A 15759-nucleotide genomic window follows, 5' to 3' on the forward strand; every position below is an offset into this window, starting at 1 on the left:
AAAAGTTAGCAATAATCGCCTAGAATAGATGATCTGTGAAATTGGAACAAAGAAATAAAAATGCTTTAATTTGGCTATGGAATTAAATACTGTGAAGCAAATCCTCTTAATATAACTTTTAAAACACAGCAAGAACATAAGGAGTGCTTTGTGAAAGAGAAACATTGAGTTCCTGGAGTGGATATTACTCAAAATTGAACATCTTTCGATGTCAGACATGCCAGGAGAGATTAGACAACAAGAAAATAGAATGCCCTCTTCAAAACACCATAGATGAATTCCTCAGAACTCCTATTCTGAATACATTTATATATTTGTTTTCAGTTGAAGCATGACATGAACATATCTGCTCATGGATTGCCAATATTTAATCCACAACAATTCCCACCTGAATAACTATTCAATAAACCTTTATTAATGGACACCAAATTCAACACTTATCTACAACACTTATCTCGTTCTAATCTTCTTGGGTCCAAGAAAAACCGAAAAGTGTGTTTTCTGCAAGCTTGGCAATTTACTGATCATTTCTCTTAGGCAACAGATGTTTTGTGGGATAAGGTGTTTCTAAACATTTGATGGGGCTGAATGTCCCATCACTGGACACCCCATTTACAGTTACTTTGTCCAAACTGATGAAAATAGTCTTGGAAATCATATAATAAAAGAAACTGCAACATCCATTTAGTCCAGACTCCCTCCAAGTAGGAACAAATCTAAAGCACACATAGGAAATGGCTATCCAGCCAGAGAAGGACTATCTATCATCCTCCAAGACAATCTAGTCCTCTTATAATAAAGAGGTTCTGCAATTTGGTTCATGTACAAATCTCTGCAGCAGCAAAAAAACAAAAAAAAATCTTACTCCATGACATCCATTCATGTATTTAAAGACAGCTGTCATGTCTTTGCTCAGTCTTCCCTTTTTTAAGTGAAACATATCCAGCTCTCTAAGTCATCCTTCATAAGTCTCAATGCTGAAAACCTCAAAACTTTATATCTTGCAGAAGTTTGATATATTTACTGAGGATGTCTTGTCAAGTGGGACACAGGATGTCATTGCAGCTCTGAGAATTATGGTCTTTGTTATTTGTGCAATTTCAAGTCAATCCCAATCCATGGCATCTCTCAGATCACCCAATGTTGTGCTTTTTTGGCAAGATTTATCCAGATACTATTGACTTCCCTAAGCTGAGGATGTACCTTGCAAAGTCACCCCTTGGATTTCTACATGGGGATTCACACTCTGGTCTCCCAGAGTCCTAGTCCAATGTTCAAACCACTATACCATGCTAGCTCTACATTGGCTCTATCTCAATGGTTAGCCAACACATGCAGAATGTCACAGTAGATCTGGATCACTGTATTGATTCAGGGAAAAAAATTTTGTAGCTGATGACACCAACAACAGTTTTGTTATCATGCCAGGTTACAATTTACTTTTTAAATACAGGAGTCTCACTTATCCAACATAAACGGTCCGGCAGAACATTGGATAAGTGAATATGTTGGATAATACGGAGAGATTAGGAAAAAGCCTATTAAACATCAAAATAGGTTATGATTTTACAAATTAAGCACCAAATCATCATGTTATATAACAAATTTGACAGAAAAAAAGTTCATTACACATTAATGCTATATAGTAATAATTACTGTATTTACGAATTTAGCACCAAAATATCACAATGCATTGAAAACATTGACTACAAAAATGTGTTGGATAATCCAGAACATTGGATAAGTAAGTGTTGGATAAGTGAGACTCTACTGTACTTCCAATCCATGTAGATGTAATACAACAATCTTATTGCCCCTCATGAACTGAGAGCAATAAGATACAGTAAGCAAAAACTAGAGAGCAAAAGATGCACAATGAACACAAATATGTGCAAATAGATCTATGAGCTTACTTTTGTGAGGATGGTGCTGATGATAACAAATGTACCTTATTTCACCAGCATCATATTCTATGAATATTTGGTATCTATATCAAGGAAAGTGCAGTTAGCCAATGCAATATTCTCTTGTGGTAAAAAAAAAAGGGAAAACGCTCAGTATAGTCTTGTAAGCTAAAAAAAGAAAGAAAAGAAAACTTGCCTTTATTGCTTCAGGAAATATGTCTTGTGATAAGAAAAGAAACAGACAAAAACAAAATACCTAAATTTCAATAGAAGAGCACCCAAAAGCTGGGTGTCATGTGTGGATGTACACCCTTGCTCATGTTTCTCCATTATGCCCTTTTCATTTCTGTCATTTGGACCTCTTCTCCATTGGAAAATGAACTTAAGCCCCAGATTCAGACTCTCCCATTCCTAAGCCTCCTGGGTTATAAGAACAACAGGTGAAGGTTTCCATTCATGACCTACACCCTAAAGAGGTGCCTTGTGTGTACACTAACAAATATATCAATACCTGTTTATTTTCATTTCAGCCTGTTTACGTGACCACTGCCTTCCAATTTGCATGATAAAACATGTGTCAAATGCATCCATAACATAATTCCAGCTAATCTTTATTTGTGCAGCCACATTTGCTTGCTTTTTGGTACAATCCAGTTTAAAAAAAATCTCCTTTCTTTAATACTCTGAAATATAAATCTCCATCTTGGGTTACTGTGCAAAGGATGCCACTGATATGCACATCAGTCCTCTTGTCTGTGAAAATGGAAATACTTAGAACCTTTCCATTCAAGTCTAGAACATCCAAGACATTTGTTGCTTAACTGGGTTTTTGAGATGCTTTAAATCTAAGAGTGTAAGAGACAAACTCCTTGGCACCACATTTATATGCCACCTGCATGTTTGCAGCTACATATGAATTCAGATAATATAAGTAAGACCATAGGTTTATTTTCTTCCTTCCAATATATATTGTCAAAAGTCAGGCCAGTTGAGTTTTTTGAGGAGGTTTCTTTACCAATTTGTTTGAAATTGTTTAATGCCAACCTAGATGTCTGATCATGGTTTTTTTTTCCTATATCTTGATAATCTTCTTAAAAATAGAAAGTTTGGCTTCTATCGCTTTCTCTTTGGATGCTTGCCCATTCTGCTTGCCAAAAAGATGCCACGCCTGGATTGTCCATCTGGGACTCAGAATTAGTCTATTTGAAGGAAGTCATAGCTGCTTTCTTAAGACAGTAGTTACCCTGTCAAAGAAATCAAGCCTGAAAATGACAGAAATCTGTCTTAAGTAATTACAATTCATATGTATGGTCTTTGCATTATCACAAAGGTCAAAGTTGGTCAAAATTTACCTTTTTAACTTCACAGTCCCAAGCATAGTAATGTCCTAGTTTCTGGAGAGCAGCTAAGCTAAGTAAATATGCCCATTGTCCTCTTTCTTATTGAACAATTGCAAGAGGTATCATGACATGCATATATACACACTGTTCCTTTTTTCATTTTATATGGTTTTGTTAATTCACGATTAACCAGTATGTGTGCCTTCTGCAAATTGTAATTATCCATTTAATAAAATGATCATTAAATCTCATTGCTTCTAAAATTCTGAATAAAAAAGCCCAGTTCAGATTATCAAAACTATTTTCTTCATCTAAAAAAGCAATGTTGTTTATTTCTTGGTATGTCATTCTAAGTATTCCAAGATATCTAAAATACTTCTTGTATGATTCTGTAACTGTACATTTCATAAAAAACCTCTTTTGATTTGTATGGAGATAATCCTGAAGAATTGTTTTCAATCTTTCAGCCAAAATTGTAGTAAGAATCATGTTGTCATTATTCAAAAATGAATTGGTCTGTAATTCTTTGTCACTGTTAAATCTTGACTCTCTTTCAGAATGAAAACTTTAGCTGCCTCTTTCCATGTACGGCCCATTCTAATGAACTTAATTTTGTTGTAATTGCAATAAAAGCACCCTTTCAAAGCATTTCTAATAGAAAGCAGATATATGATCCAGTCCAGATACTTTACCAGTCTTCTTAATTGCATCAAAATATTTATTTCTGTTTCAAATGCATTCAACATCTGTTTCCGTAAATTATAATCTTTGCTAATTTCTGTTTACAGTAGAGTCTCACTAATCCAAGCCTCGCTTATCCAAGCCTCTGGATTATCCAAGCCATTTTTGTAGTCAATGTTTTCAATATATCATGATATTTTGGTGCTAAATTCGTAAATACAGTAATTACAACATAACATTACTGCGTATTGAACTGCTTTTTATGTCAAATTTGTTGTAAAACATGATGTTTTGGTGCTTAATTTGTAAAATCATAACCTGATTTGATGTTTAATAGGCTTTTCCTTAATCCCTCCTTATTATCCAAGATATTTGCTTATCCAAGCTTCTGCCGGCCCGTTTAGCTTGGATAAGTGAGACTCTACTGTACCTAGATATTCTTCTATTTTATACAAAGGGAATTTTTGTATCTTATACAAACAGAAATAACATCTATGGAAAGCTTATTGAATATTTAACTTAATAGCTTTTGATCATTATATTAGAACTACAACAACAGCTGTGTTTAGTAATCACATCAACTACATTAAAATAAAGTCAATGTGATGTGGATACATTTAGGTGAGTGACAGACTGTTAGGAAGAATTTGGAAGTGGTTACTTATGATTTTATGTAACCAGGGTTTACTGTTTAGGACAAATTGGGAAACTGAGATTAATCTGAAACAAAATCTGAAAGGAAGTGAGAAAGAGGGAGAGAGAAAAGAGAAGAGCGATGAAATATATAGAGAAAGAAAGGAGGACAAAGAAAAGGTAGGTGGTCTCATAGAATCTTATACTTAGAATTGGCCATAAGAGTTATCCACTCTAACCCCCTTGCCATGCAGGAATAAATAATTATAGTAGTACTGAACCAAACTGATTTGTATCCAGCCCTCATTTTAAATCTCCAAAGAAGGAGACTCTATCACACTCTGAAAAGCCATGTCCCACTGTTGGATAGCAATTATTCATATAAAGTTTTCTTAACGTTTAGGTGGAATCTCCTTTACTGTCGTTGGAATCCTTTGCTCTGTGTCTTTGCCTCAGAAGCAGGAGGGAAAAAAAATCTCCATCCTGAATATGATATTTCAAATATATAAATATAATTACCATTCCCTCTAAACCTGTGGTTCCCAACCCATGTTCTGTGGACCACCAGTGGTACCCAAGAACTAAAATATGGTCCATGGCTTCACTGTTACCACACCGTTGCAACGAGGGCGACTGGTCTTGTGAAACCCTGTTATAGTGCCGAGGCAACGGGGATGTCGTGAGGGGAGAGGCTGACTACCCACAAAAGGTTCAACAACAAGCCACCGCCGCTGCCGCCTCCTCCTCCCTCCCTCCCTCCCTCCCTCCCTCCCTCCCCCTGAGCAGAGCCCTTCCATGTGGTGCCTGGAAGCAGGGCTGCCTTGGTGTCTTCATTTTTAGGCCTGTTCCTGGGGTCACTTAAGGTGCTGGTTCAGAAAACTGCATTGGATAGACCACATAAACCCTAGTTTATTAAATATGGTTTTCTGTGAGTGAGCAAATGGGGATGGCATATGTTCTGTATCAGCAACTAGAGCTGATGTGGTCTGTCCAATGCAATTTTCTGAATCAGCATCCCAAATAACCAAATCAAATCTAAAGTAGACTGTAACCCTTTTGGTACTAATGTTGGAGAGTGGTTCCTGGTCAAAGTGGTCCTTGGTCAAAAAAAGGTTGGGAACCACTTCTCTAAACATACCAAGATTCCTAAGTCCTTCCTGGTAGGGCTTGGTTTGCAGACTGCTCTCCTGGAATTTGCAAGAATTGATGCCAGTGATTCTGAGATTATTTTTGCTAGTACTTTTAATATGCATCTGTCCCTGGAGACTTAAATTCATAGTCAGGTATTTCTGTACTGCCACTCTATCTATTCTGTGCTACTTCTTCTCTTAACTTTGGGGAAAAGTCTGAGGCAAAGATGTTGTTGCTTGCTTCTGCTTTTTCTCTGTCCCTTGTTAACATTTCAACTTCTTTTCTATGCAATAGCGCTACCATTTCTCCCTCCTTCCTTTTGGTGAAGATGTGTGTGTGTGTGTGTGTGTGTGTGTGTGTGTGTGTATAGTTTTTTGACCTCTCAAGCAAGTTTTAGCTCATTTCTCTTGTGACCTTCTTCCTATACATACTGGCTATTTTTTAATTCCTCTTTGGTGATATCTCCTTTTTTCCATTTAAACTCAGCTGAAACATCATTAGACATTCATTATGGTTGGTTTAAGCAGTTTCATTTTTTCCTACTCACTGGAACTCTGAAATTGTGCCTCCAATATCTCACTTTTAAGGAACTCCCATCCATCATAAATACCTTTCTCTTTTGATGTTCCTGATCATGGGATGATCCTTAGTTTTTCCCAAAGTTTACTGAAACCATCTTTCTTAAAGCATGACTATGCTTGACCTCACATTTCTGCTGTATAACAAACTCCAGGAGAACATGATCATTAAAGATACTGTAGTTTCTACTCCCTTTATCAGGTCATCACAATTGATTAGGATCAGATCTAAAATAACAGATCCCCTTGTTGCCTCTTTTATCTTCTGCTCAAAGAATTTATCTACAAAGTAAAATGAGGAATTGGTTGGATCTGATATTCATGACAGAGTTCCAACAAATATCAAGATCGTTGAAATCTCTCATTATTGCTACATCTCTTATTTTTGAATGTGTAGTCATATAGCATTTGAGATCACTCACATTTTAAACTGCAAATCCCTGCAATCATCTGTGTGACTAAAGCAGTGTCATGGCTAGATCATTTCTAACTAGCAAAGGAAACAAAAGAAACATTCAGTGACCCAGTCATGATTGGTGACAGGTAAGGTCAGTTATCATTGTTTAAGGGGGGACAATAAAATGAAAATCATTTTCACTAGAGGCCCATAATACAAGAGTTCCTCCTCTCACTTGGGCCACTTTAGTAACCACCATTTTGCAAGTCTTCAATACATGTTCAAAAAACTGAAATATATTTGCAGGTCTCATAAATTGTCAGAGATAATCACATAGATATATCTCTTCTTGCATGCTTTTTGAGTCCTTTTTTTAACACAATGAAAGTTGTGGTTTGAAGTTCTGAGATTACCTGAGTGCAAGAACATATACATTTTTCTAAAGGGCGATGTGTCAAGGTCTCAAGAGCAACCTCTCTCGTGTATGATCAAGGTCTGGTTTTAGGGGAAATAATGTTACCACTGTTGAGAAAATTCTATTACTATTTTATTTGTCAAAGCTCACAGGCATGGGTGAACTTTTATTGTAAGTTTGTGCAAAAGACGCTTCAACTTCCAAAATAAATTCATTTTTCAGAGCTACAGCTGAACCAAAAAAAACCCCACAAACCTTCCTTGCTAACTCCCTGCCTTTTCTTCCTACACATTCTTGTACTTGAACAGTATGTCCCCATTCGGTACCTCATGTTTATTTCCCCACTTCCTTTTATACTGTGTTCGAATGCAAAGTGCCAACTCATCTTCCTCCTAACTATTCTTTTTTTGTTCTAGTCCAATATCAAGAGATCCTATACTTCTAATGTGTTTTCTAATTTCCCACCAGCTTGTTATTCCTTCCTAACAGCAATAGTACATTGAAAGAACAGAGTTAGTCTAAATGAAACAATGAGCAGTCTTTGCAGTTCATATCCCCTTTTTAAGTACCACATAGATCTCAGTAAAAACTACCTTTTGGATAACAATTTCTAGAATGGCTCAGCCAGTATGGCCACTAGCCACACAAAGTGAAGGATTTAGGGAACTTATCCCCCTAAAAACTTTTTTCCAACCTGTAACTCCTCTTGCCCTTTCACACTTTTTATTCTAATTTTTATCCTTTTCCATTCCTTTATTATCAGTTATTATACAGTAGAGCAGGGGTCCCCAAACTAAGGCCCGGGGGCCGGATGCAGCCCTCCGAGGTCATTTACCTGGCCCCCGCCCTCAGTTTTATAATATAATATATTGTATATACATATAATATTGATCATAATATTATAATGTAATACAATATAACACTAATAATAATACCATATAATAATATTAATTATATATTCTATATTACATATAATATTACTAATAATATTATAGTATAGTGGTATAGTTCAATAAAGTAATATATAATGCTAATATTGTGCTATGCTAATAATATAATATATTGTATGTACCTATAATTTGTAAGCCACTCTGAGTCCCCTTTGGGGTGAGAAGGGTGTGATACAAATGTAGTAAATAAATGCAGTAAGTAAATAAATAATAAATAAATACATTTTAGACTTAGGCTCACCCAAAGTCTGAAATTACTTGAAGGCACACAGCAACAACAACAACAACAACAACAACAACAACAACAACCCTAATTAACTTGACTATTTCATTGGCCAGAAGCAGAAGCACACTTCCCATTGAAATCCTAATAAATGTATGTTGGTTAAAATTGTTTTTATTTTTAAATAATGTATTGTTCTTTCATTGTTCTTGTTGTTGTTGTTGTTTTTGCACTACAAATAAGACATGTGCAATGTGCATCAGAATTTGTTTGTATTTTTTTTTCAAATGATAATCCGGCCCCTCAACAGTCTGAAGGATTGTGGACTGGCCCTCGGCTTAAAAAGTTTGAGGACCCCTGCAGTAGAGTCTCGCTTATCCAACGTAAACGGGCCGGCAGAACGTTGGATAAGCGAATATGTTGGATAATAAGGAGATATTAAGGAAAAGCCTATTAAGCATTAAATTAGGTTATGATTTTACAAATTAAGCACCAAAGCATCATGTTATACCACAAATTTGACAGAAAAAGTAGTTCAATACACAGTAATGCTATGTAGTAATTACTGTATTTACGAATTTAGCACCAAAATATCATGATATATTGAAAACATTGACTACAAAAATGCGTTGGATAATCCAGTGTTGTATAAGTGAGACTCTACTGTACTAAGTTAACAAAAATGGATTCCTCAACCTGTTTTTTCCTGTACTTTAATTCAATTATTTGTAAACTGCTTAAATGAAATCTGAGGAACTTCATTCCAAGGGTGAGTTCTCGCTTCCTGTTCTTGAGATCTATATGAGCCTCTCTATCCCCCATATTTATTTATTTACAGCATTTATATTCCGCCCTACTCACCTCAAAGGGGACTCAGGCGGATCACAGAACACATATACGGCAAATATTCAATGCCATTATACAGACAACAGCTGTTTCGGCAGGCTTTTGATTTCTGTTACTGCTATTTTTAAATTGTTTTAGATTTTAGCCTGTTCTTGTAAGCCACTCCAAGCCCTAGGGGAAAGGTGGCATATAAGTCTGAATAATAAATAAATTAAATAAAAATTTATAGGCATTTCCTTTCTTACTATTTTATCCTTTTTAGGAAATGTCTCTCCTGAAGCTAAAACAACTCAGTTGAAGCAGAAGCATGGCTAAATTACAACCTCTCCATTGGATTGATGATAATTTTGAATGTAAAATAATATAGTATGTCCTCTATATTCATTAGTATTGGGACCCAGGACTCCAAAAAAAAAATCAGCAAATGAAAATTGTATTTTTAACCTAAGAGAAATCTTGCTAGGGAATTTCTAGGTTTTGTAACATAACTCTATGATCAGCCTCCACTGGAAGTTGACCCCAAAATCACTCTGGAGAACCTAGAGCTTCCTAGAGAGGTTTTTTTTTCTCCTAGGGATCTATAGTCATAATGTGACTATAGTCAAAGTTCATTATGGAATAGCACTGGAGAACCTAGAGATTTCCAGAGATATTTTAATCAAATCCATGAACAATCAAATCCACAGATGTGAAGGGCCAAAGTAGTGTGGCACTTCACATGAGTGAAGTGTGGAGAGGATGTGACTCTCCAAGGTTTGTGTGGACTCTATCTTGGTAGTCACCACCCAAGGCTTGAATATTGTTTCCCAATGTGTTGTCATACCTTGGGAAATATGACAATGTCCTATTTGACATATCAAGCTTAACATAAATTGTTCTTCCCATACTTTGAAAAGTAGTAAACCTACATTTTATACAGTTTTATAGAATTCAATTCACATGCAAAAAAATCATTAAATCCATAATACACCATAGGTACAAGCATCTACATTTCCTTTTTGCTCTTTCATGCTTGGAGACAGAAAAATACAAAGGGCCATTGTGTTATTCTAATCTAAAATCCTCATCAAAATTTCAATAACATTTCTAGTCAAATTTACAGTACTCTTTTATTTCCATGTTACTTAGGCAGCCTTTCATGTCTTCTTCTGAAAACCAATCTCATCTCAACTTCTATTGAGTCCAGCATGTTTGAAAGATTAGGCAGAAATAAATAGACTTAGATTAAATTAGAAGTACAATAAGAAAATCATTTTTGGAAAACCATAAAGAGTACAAGCAATAAAATATTGGAATATGATTCATGAAACATCCCAGAAGATCCTAAAAACAAAATTTGAAAAGAAATCAGAGTTTTACCTATTAGGCATGACAAATCCAGACATGAATTTAAACAAAAACCAGGACATCTTATTCACATAACTTACAACAGCGGCTAGAATGGTTTATGCCAAAATATGGAGACAAAAAGAAACCCCATCAAAGGAACAATGGCTGGAAAAAGTTTCAGAAATAAAGATATGGATAAATTAACTTTTTTATTAAAGAAAGTCACAGGTAAACAAATAAGACTAACAGATTGGAAATACTATGAAGACTACATGCAAGGACTAAACTAATTGTGATAGGGAAGAAAGAGTATTAAATGAGAAAAAATGAAGAACAGAAGGAGATCAAACATAAGAATTCCATTTGGAATATAGAAGAAATAGATTTAAAGAAGAGAAAATATTCGCGAAGAAGATGAATGGAAGTTAAACATTACCCTCCCCCTCTCTTTTTTTCTTTTCTTTCATTTTGTTTTATTATTTCTTCCCCCCTCTGTCTCCCCCTCTTTTTCCTTCTTTTCCTACTTTACTATACAAAGTATTGTTCCCCCACTTTTACTGTATTGTTTTTTTTTGAAAATTGTAAATAATTTTTTTTAAAAAAGAGAGTACAATGGAAATACGATAATACAATAATAATAACTTTATTTTTGTATCCCGCCTCCATCTCCCCGAAAGGACTCAGGGCAGCTTACATGCGGATGAGCCCAACAACATAGTAAATTATAACACAGTAAAAATGCATTAGATAATAAAACATAGCAGAATAAAACAATCACATAGTAACAAAATATAAAAGTAAGCATCAAACCAACCAATTTAAATCTGAAGTAATAATCAGTTCCTGGGCGCAGGTGAGCAGACTGGTACAAATCAATTTTTAGGATAGAGCTGGTGAATAAAGTGCGTAAATCAAACGGTAAAAATAGGGATGGAGGGCAATGTAAAATGGAGCATAATATATTTGGGTAGAGAACAGTAGTAAAGTGCAAGGACAAGATTTTATGTCATAGTTGGGGCTAGGTTATCTGGGGGATTGTCTAGTCAAAAGCACAGTGGAACATCCATGTTTTTAGATCTTTACGGAAGGTGGACAAGGAGGATGCCAGCCTATTCTCCCTGGGGAGGGAATTCCAGAGCTGGGGAGCCACCGCCAAGAAGGCCCTCTCTCTTGTCCCCACCAACTGCACCTGTGATGGGTATGGAAGCGAGAGAAGAGTCCCCCCAGAAGATGTTAGAAATGACGTAGGTTTGTAAGGAAAGATGTTGTCTTTCCTTTACACTATTCTAGCAGATTGGTAGCTAAGTAGCATCTATTCAGGTAAATAGACAGCATGCTATGACATTAGGCAGTAGAAATACAGTACTCTGTATATTTTCCCATATGCTTCACTCCACAGTGATCAGAAATGTCATCTGTGTATTTCTGATAATCATAAACCATGGAAAACACTTTACTTTCTTTGTAAAATCAATGAAGTCTTATTTCATGCACCTGCTAATTTCTAAACCCCAGGTTCTTAAGTATATTATTTTCTCCACAAATATGAAATCTAGATAATATGCATTCTCAGGCAAGGTGAAAGTTTAATTAATCCCAGGCAGTTTCAGATTTCAGTAGGTTTTAAAATAATGTAATGACATAATGAAGGATAGACTTCATAGCCAAAATCTAGTGTTCTGTAGATAAAGGTTTTCCCCTGAGATTAACTTTAGTCATGTCTGATTCTTTGGTTTAGTGCTCATCTACATTTCTAAGTCAAAGAGCCGACATTGTCTGAAGACACCTCCAAGGTCATGTGGCCAGCATGACTGCATGGAGCGCTGTTACATTCCTGCCGCAGTGGTATTCACATTTGCATGTTTTCGAACTGCTAAGTTGGCAGAAGCTGGGGCTAACAGTGGAAGCTCACCCCGCTCTCCAGATTTGAACCTTTTGCTCGGCAAATTTGGCAGCTCAGCAGTTTAACCAGGGCTCCTAACCCTGTAACCCAAGCCAAACTCATGTAGCCACCCCAACCGCAAACAAAACTGCACCAGCATCTGCTGAAGCCTACTACACATAACCATATAATACTTTTAAAAAATTATTTTGGAAAAAAACGTAATCTATCTGTTGTGACTAGCTGGTCATATACAAGCTCATTTAATTTTTTTTTTACTTAAACATTATCCTTTTCCTTCTTAAAATAGTGCTTCCTTCTGAGTCAATGTATTTAGCATCTGGACAGTAGAAGCAAAACTCATTTTCATCTTGCTGTTGCAATAAGGTGAAGATTGACCCAAATTTCAAATACAAAATAACAGGCTCAAGGTACTTATTTTATTACCAGGATTGCCAAAGAGAGTTTCTCTGAACTCACAGGAATCTACATGCCACTTCAGATTGGGGTGAACAGAAGAAAATTGAGTTTCACAAAAATACAATAAACATTTAACCGACATATGGCCCAAATATCGTTTTTTCCTTGCTGATTTTTTTCTATACTTTCTGCAAACTTACTTACTTACTTAGGCGATCCCTCATCATTCGAGGATGATGGTCCTCCATTTCTTGGAATATGCCTGTGCGTGATTTTTTAAAATGTGTGGAGGTCGGTGCATGGCCGGTCAACACACAGTCTTCACAGATTGAGGTTCCAGGAGTGGTGTGATTAACACAATGAGAGTGGTTTCTCAGTCTGTTGCAGCCTTCTTCCGCCTTCACAACCTTTGTAACATGTACCATGTTACCCTCCGCCTGCTCCGCCGTTGAGGTCTTTGGGTCTTCGGATTGTTCTTGGTCTGGATCCTTCCCTGTGGCCACTCCTGGGAGTGCATGACTCCAGTGGTTGTGCCCGCAGGTTCATTGGAACATGCAAGCCCCCTCACCACATCAAGGTGACAATCCATTGAGGGGGTTTGTAGTGCCACTATTTCTGCAAACACTAGGCTGGAGTCTGCCAAACCCAAAGAGTCTCAGTCCCGATACAGTGTGATAGAATGAATGCTGCAACCCTTTAAGGATTGAAAGAATTATCAAGATAGTTTAAAAAATGATGGTGGACTAAAACCCTTTTCAATTGGCAGAGAACAGTGGCAAGAAGTATCATGAACCGAGACAATCACAGACTTATTGTGCACAAAATTTGCATGTTGTTGTTTTACACAGGAAACCCCCTTGTGCAGAAAATAAGTTTTTCTTCACAGGAAATAATGTCTCTACACAGAAATATTTGACGATATCAATGTATAAGGGATATCTATGGAATAAACAAAAATTGTCTTTTGAAAACAGAGGTGGCAGGATGACCAGATTGCTAGACTATGTAACTGGCAACAAATTAACCATTTATCTCCTCCAGTCCTATGTCTGCTGGGGTTAAACTACATATTTCACAGAACCGGTGCAGTAACAACTTAAAGAGAAAAACTACTTCATTACATTAGGAACTGAGGTTTATCCCTTCCATCCCGCCTGTAATGGGTTATATTCTCTAAAGGGAGGGAGTGTGATACCTCAGGTACCTTTGGCCCCTGACCCTGTGGCCATTGCTGACCAGGACGAAGAAGTCTTTGGTTTTCTTCCACGTCAGCAAGATTCAACTCCTTTCCAGATGCCTTCTATTAACATTGCTGAGCCAGCGCCAATTAAGGATGCCCTTGAAACAGTGCCGGCTCTCCCAGATTCTCCTGACGGGTTAGTGTTTGATCGCAGGGCTTTTTTGAAAACAGAGAGATCGCAGAGACAAAGCTTGAGGAGAGGCGCCAGATTAGCGGAGCGTGGTGACTATGGCTAAGCTTAGTTCTCTTCGGAAGAATTAGGGAGTCAGGCACCTGGCGTGGTGACTATGGCAAGCTCAGTTCTCTTGGGAAGAATTAGGGAATCAGGCACCTGGTTTGGGGGAGCTTATGAACTTCAATAAAAGTATTGCGCTGGGAACTTTCCTTTGTGGTGTCAACGTTACTTCTCACTGAGAAACATCATCGTCTCTAGCTCCTGAATCCCAAGCGGTCTGACAGCGCGCTTACTCCTGAGTAGACCAGGCGCTGGTCTACCTTCTTGCCCAAGTTTGGACTGCGTTTCAGCTCAAGTACATCTAGCTCGTGCCTTGCCTTGAAATCTTGCTTTTGGACATTCACTCCAGAGAACTCATGTTTTCCCCACTTAATCCTCCTTTTCCCCACTTAATCCTCAAATCGAGGTTGAGTGTGTTTCGGTTTCTGGACTTTGGACCTTAATATGGGACATAAGACTTTCACTTATTGGACTAATTTTGATCTTTCCTGAAAGGTCAATTGCCTGCTCAACTTTTCTGCTTATTTTCTTTTGGAACTTTATTTGCTTCAATAAAGATATTATATTATTATTGGCCTCTGTGTTTGTTTTCAGTGCTCTCGCTACCCAGGGGTGTAACAGGGAGCAAGACACTGCAGTGGCACCAATGGTAAATTTTATCCTAATTGCTCCTATTCTAAGATTGACTGATGAGGAAAGGGACACAATTGTTATCACATCACTGTATCCTCTTAATGGCATGTTACATTTTTGTATAACAAGTCATTTGAACATTAAGTCTCACACTAACAGGAGTATCCCACCTCCGCTGGAAAAAATGTTCTTCATCATGGAGCCAATAATGTTCTGTGCTTCTGACTAGACTTTGGAAGTAATGAGTTTCATGTAATTTAGTTACTTGTAACCTATTGTGTTAACAAGATTAATAAAGTTAGAAGTTCTAAGTATCATAACAAGTGAGAATGAATTTTTCTTGTTTTTAACAAGTAATGTTTTCTAGTACATTCAGTACTATACACAGGTAATTTCTAAAAGAAATTTTAGAAGTACAGGCAGTCCTCGAGTTACAAATATCTGACTTACAAATGACTCCTAGTTAAGAATAGGGATAAGACAACAGGAAGTGAGAGTAATCTACCTTGAGGAAGGGAAATTCACTCCTGAATGAATTATCATGGAGAAAAGGCATCTCCACTGAAGATTTATTTGCTTTGTTTCCATACTAAGCTAAATATTTTAACATCCAATTATCACAGGGACAGAATGTGAAGTGAGATCTTCTGAACAGGGCTTGTACAGTGAAACAAACACCACAGGGGTGTTAGCCCTTCCTTATTTATATATATAGAGAGAGGGGGGGGGGGAGAGAGAGTGTGTGTGTTACACTTAAAAATGTACCTGTTCCGACTTAAAGATAAATTTAACTTAAGAACAATCCTACAGAACTTATTCGTCACTTGGGGACTGCCTGTAGTGTAATTTATTTCAGTTGCTATTGCTTTCTTTTTAAACTGTTATACAAAAGTAATGAGCCATGTGGAGAATTATGCAATGA

Source organism: Anolis carolinensis, chromosome 3 (assembly GCF_035594765.1).
Source record: "Anolis carolinensis isolate JA03-04 chromosome 3, rAnoCar3.1.pri, whole genome shotgun sequence".
In the NCBI taxonomy this organism is placed as follows: Eukaryota; Metazoa; Chordata; class Lepidosauria; order Squamata; family Dactyloidae; genus Anolis; species Anolis carolinensis.